This window comes from Triticum aestivum, chromosome 7D (assembly GCF_018294505.1).
Source record: "Triticum aestivum cultivar Chinese Spring chromosome 7D, IWGSC CS RefSeq v2.1, whole genome shotgun sequence".
NCBI lineage: Eukaryota > Viridiplantae > Streptophyta > Magnoliopsida > Poales > Poaceae > Triticum > Triticum aestivum.
The window spans coordinates 614555335-614561334 of record NC_057814.1 but is presented as its reverse complement, the minus strand read 5'-3'; positions in this window follow the sequence as shown (position 1 = coordinate 614561334).

Here is a 6000-nt window from a genome sequence, read left to right as displayed (position 1 = left end):
ACCCTACTGGAAAGAGCTAGAGGTCCGCTCTTCAATCGACGTGATGCACGTGACGAAGAACCTTTGGCGTGAACCTGCTAGGCTTCTTGGGCGTGTATGGGAAGACAAAAGATACACCTGAGGCACGGGAGGACCTGCAACGTTTGCACGAAAAAGACGGCATGCCTCCGAAGCAGTATGAAGGTCCTGCCAGCTACGCTCTTACGAAAGAAGAGAAAGAAATCTTCTTTGAATGCCTGCTCAGTATGAAGGTCCCGACTGGCTTCTCGTCGAATATAAAGGGAATAATAAATATGCCAGAGAAAAAGTTCCAGAACCTAAAGTCTCATGACTGCCACGTGATTATGACGCAACTGCTTCCGGTTGCATTGAGGGGGCTTCTACCGGAAAACGTCCGATTAGCCATTGTGAAGCTATGTGCATTCCTCAATGCAATCTCTCAGAAGGTGATCGATCCAGAAATCATACCAAGGCTAAGGAGTGATGTGGCGCAATGTCTTGTCAGTTTCGAGCTGGTGTTCCCACCATCCTTCTTCAATATCATGACGCACGTCCTAGTTCATCTAGTCGACGAGATTGTCATTCTGGGGCCCGTATTTCTACACAATATGTTCCCCTTTGAGAGGTTCATGGGAGTCCTAAAGAAATATGTCCGTAACCGCGCTAGGCCAGAAGGAAGCATCTCCATGGGCCATCAAACAGAGGATGTCATTGGGTTTTGTGTTGACTTCATTCCTGGCCTTAAGAAGATAGGTCTCCCTAAATCGCGGTATGAGGGGAGACTGACTGGAAAAGGCACGCTTGGAGGGGACTCAATAATATGCAGGGACGGATATTCTTGGTCTCAAGCACACTACACAGTTCTACAGAACTCTACCTTGGTGACCCCGTATGTCGATGAACACAAGAACAGTCTGCGCTCCAAACACCCGGAGCAGTGTGACGACTGGATTACATGTGAACACATCAGGACTTTCAGCAGTTGGTTGGAAACACGTCTCAGAGGTGACACCACTGTTTGTGATGAGTTGTACTCGTTGTCCAGGGGACCATCTTCGACTGTATTGACTTACAAAGGATACGAGATAAATGGGAATACATTTTACACGATCGCCCAAGATCAAAAGAGCACCAACCAAAACAGCGGTGTCCGCTTTGATGCAGCAACCGAGAGGGGAAAGGACACATATTATGGTTACATAATGGACATATGGGAACTTGACTACGGACATGATTTTAAGGTCCCTTTGTTTAAGTGCAAATGGGTCAATCTGTCAGGAGGCGGGGTACAGGTAGACCCACAGTACGGAATGACAACAGTGGATCTGAACAATCTTGGGTACACTGACGAACCGTTCGTCCTAGCCAATGATGTGGCACAGGTTATCTATGTGAAGGACATGTCTACCAGACCGAGAAAAAGAAAAGATAAGGAAGCGAATACATCATACGATGAGCCAAAGCGCCACATAGTTCTTTCAGGAAAAAGGGACATTGTGGGAGTGGAGGGCAAGACAGACATGTCTGAAGATTATGAAAAGTTTCATGAAATTCCTCCCTTCAAAGTCAAGGCTGACCCAAGCATCCTGATAAACGATGAAGATTATCCATGGTTACGGCGCAATAAGCAAATGACACAAGCGAAGAAAAAGTGAAGACTTTCTCCCGCAACTATTATGATGATACCATGCCAACTTTGTAACAGACGAGTATGATACCATTGTCCGTTTTGTACACGAAGTGCATCTAGTTTTTGCCGTAACCCTCTCAACTTTCTTGCACATGCTATGTGGATGAAATGATGATACCATGCCAACTTTCAACCTTTTCAGAGTTCATTTGAAATGCTTTTCAATTTTAGGGTCTTATAGCTCAAAATAATTAGTAAATGCATGAAAAATAACAGGCCAAAAATTAAAAATTATGCCACCTACTGGGCCACCACGGCCTGAATACGATTAGAAACCCATCCATGGGCCAGGATTCAGGCCCGCAGAAGGCCCAGTAGGCCCACAGGCATGTACAGAGAGGTTAGGCCCGTAAGCCTGCTTTAGAGAGGAGCTCGACAGCTCAGGCGCACCGCACCTTATAAACAGGTGCGGCTCTCTCTCAGCTAGCGAGGTGGGACTAAACTCCCACCACCACGCCGCTGTGCAAGGCCATTGGTCCCGGTTGGTGGCACGAACCGGGACCAATTCCACCCTTTGGTCCCGGTTGGTGCCACGAACCGGTACTAATGAGGCTGTGGCCCCACGAGCACCTTTAGTACCGGTTCGTGGCACGAACCGGTACTAGAGTTTCTTACTAAGCAGTTTTTTAGTCCCACCTCGCTAGCTGAGAGGCACTAGGAGCGGTTTATAAGCCCTGAGTGCAGAGACGATGAAGAAGAGGCGCAATGCTCCCTCACGTTGCTTAGCTTCAAGCCTTGAGGAATAAGGTAGACTGCATGGAGCTATGTGCAGTGCAGTCTACACTATTCCGAAAGGCTTGAAGCTAATCAACGAGCATTGCGCCTCTTTTTTATTTTTAATAACTTATTACAACTCCGGACTTCTTGTGTTACGACAAAATAAAATAAACTTTAATAAAATTTATGAAACTAAAATTAACAAAGTATTTTCTGTTCAAAACATTATAAGAAACCTCTAGTATTATTGAAACTAAAATCATATAAAATTGATGCAACTAAAATTATCGAAGTATTTTCTGTTCAAAATCATTAAAAGCAAAAAGAATTTTCATAAAGAACTTTTTTTGATAGAAACTTTAATAGCAAAAAGAATTATCATAAAGTAAAATAAATAAGTAATTAGAAACAAAATAAAATAAAATAAATAAGTTTTTTGTTGTAAGTAGAAACAAAACAAAATAAATAAAGCAAAAAAGAAAACAAAAAAACTAAATACAGCAAAAAGAATTTTCATAAAGAACTTTTTTGATAGAAACTTTAATAGCAAAAAGAATTATCATAAAGTAAAATAAATAAGTAATTAGAAACAAAATAAAATAAAATAAATAAGTTTTTGTTGTAAGTAGAAACAAAACAAAATAAATAAAGCAAAAAAGAAAACAAAAAAACTAAATACAGCAAAAAAAATTGTTGGGGCGCTGCCCGCTGGGCCTTCCAACCCTCGGGTTTGCAAATACAGGCCCAGAAGGGCTAGAGGGCTCAACGGGCAGCGCGCCAAAGTTAGGCCCAGAAGCCTGCTATAGAGAGGAGTTCGAGACAGCAGCCGCGCGGGGCTTTTAAACCACTGCGGGCGCCCCTCGGCTAGCGAGGTGGGACTAAACTTTTGGCCGCGACGCGGGCAGCAAGAGGCCTTTGGTCCCGGTTGGTGCCACCAACCGGGACTAAAGGGGTGCATTGGTACCGGTTCGTGGCACCAACCGGGACCAATGCCCCCCTTTAGTCCCGGTTGGTGCCACCAACCGGGACCAAAGGCCGCCGCTTCCCGCCCTTTGGGCTGCTGAAAAGAGGCCTTTGGTCCCGGTTGGTGGCACCAACCGGGACTAAAGGGGTGCATTGGTCCCGGTTGGTGCCACGAACCGGGACCAATGCTCTCAGTATATAAGAAAGCACTTAGCGTTTTTCAGATTCATCTCTGCATCAGTTCCCCCGCCCCGACGACGCCGCCAGGCTGCCCGAGCTCGCCCCGTCGACGCCGTCGCCGCCCTCTGCTGCCTCGTCGACGCGCAGCCGCCCCTTCCCCGAGCACGCCGCCGGCGGCCCGCCCCGACCACGCCGCGCGCCCCTGCCCCGACCACGTCGTCGTCGCCCCAGCTGCCCCGACCACGCCGCCGTCGCCTCTGCCTCGCCCTGCCCCGACCACGCCGCCGACGCCTCTGCCCCTGCCCCGACCACGCCGCCGTCGCCTCTGCCCCTGCCCCGACGCGCCGCCGTCGCCTTGGTCAGGGCCGGCACTGCCCCCTTCCTCCCTGTCTTTTTTTTGCATTTTTATAAAAATGTATATATGTATGTATATATGTTCTCTGTGTATATATATGTTCTCTGTGTATATATATGTTCATGTATATATGCAAAAGATAGATTTTTAGAAAAGTTAGGATTTTTTTCTGTTCATAGATTTTTTTGGTGATATTAATTATTGTAGAATATGCAAATGTTTGTATATTCATATGAACAATGCATTAGGCTAAACCTTTACTTTTTTCGAAATTTTCTATTTGAACATTTTTTTATGAATGAGAGGAAAAAGGAAAATAAGAAGAGGAAGAAAGGAGAAGAAGAGGAGAGGAAGAAGAGGAGAAATAAATAAGAAGAGGAAAAAGAAGAAAAAGAAGAGGAGAAGAAGAAAGGAATAGAAGAGAAGAAGAAAAAATAGAATTTTTTCTTCTTCTCTCCTCTATTCCTTTCTTCTTCTTCTCCTCTTTTTTTTCTTCTTTTTTTTCTTCGATCTTCTCCTCTATTCCTTTCTTCTTCTCCTCTTTTTGTTTCTTCTTCGTTTTCTTATGTTTTATCGGGTCTGTCGTCGTCGATATACCCCTCTCCCGATAACTTCAACACGAGGGGGGGTCGATATACCCCCTCCCCGATAATATTATTTTCCCATGTACGTTCATTGTCGTTGTCGATATAACCCCCTCCCGATAACTTCAACACGTGGGGGGGGTCGATATACCCCCTCCCCGATAACATTATTTTCCCATGTATGTATGTCGTCGTTGTCGATATATATAACTCCCTCCCAGATAACTTCGACATGATGGACGGTCGATATTTATACCCCCTCTCGACCGTGATAACTTATACCACGGGAGCACCCCCCGGCCCTCTCGCTCGACCAAAACTCTCGAGGACACCCAAACCCTAGAAAAAAACGATGTCGGTCTCCTACCCCCTCCCGCCGCGCCCCTACCCTTGAAGCGTTGCCGAGGCCACCCCAAACCCGGAATAAGCTAGGTCTACGTTTGCACTAAACCACCTGCTGTCATGTTTGTGTAATAATTGCCATGTTGTAATATTTGCAGAAACAATGGAGCACGGACGAGACGAGCAAGCAGAAGAGGTGTTGGGGGACATAATCTTAGCCGGAGGTGATATCTTGTCGTATCTTAACGACAATGATGGTCTGGAAGAACAGGGTGAAGAAGCAGGCTACGGTGATCGAAGAGTGGAGGAGGAAAGACATGATTATGATGGCTCCGGTGACCCAATGCTGGTGCAAGAAGGAGCCCGTGGTGACGGCTCCGGTGACCGAACAGAGTCCGGCCAGGTAAATATATTAGTTAAGCCTGTGCTGACTAGCTAATTGATGCATTCATTGTTTTGGTATGTACACATATTAATTAACACTCGTCTTTCTTCTTTTTTCTAGCCCTCCGGATCGAGCACAACTGCGGTAAAGAGACGAGGCCCGAAGAGAAAGTTGCGCTCGGATGAAAGGTTTGAGATCACAGCAATCGCGCGCGACGGCCAACCGATTGAACCCATCCGGACAAAGGATGCATTTGCTGCTCAGTGCGGGGTTCTAGTTAGGGACAAGATCCCGATCAGCATCCACCAATGGTATAAGCCTAAGAAGGAAGACCCTGAGGTGTCTTATGTCAATGATATGCAGAAAGATGATCTTTGGACTGAGCTGAAGGCAAATTTCACCCTACCGCCAGAGGAGGATCCGGAGAAGCCAGTTAAAGAGCAATTAATCAAGTCTCATGCTCTTAAGAAGATGGCAGACCTATTCAGGAGGTGGAAGAATGAGCTGAAAACGTTTGTCGACAAAGAAGAGACACCAGAATTCATCGGCCGGTATGAGAAGATCAGAGATCACTGGCCCGCATTTGTGGCCCACAAGACATCGGAAAAGAGTAAGAAGATGTCAGCGACAAACAAGAAGAATGCTGCGAAGAAGAAGCTTCACCATCGCACGGGGTCAGGTGGCTACCTCAAAGCCCGGCCTAAGTGGGCCAAGGCTGAGAATGATCTGCTTGAAAAAGGGATCGAACCACAGACAATGAACTGGACAGACCGTTGCCGGACTT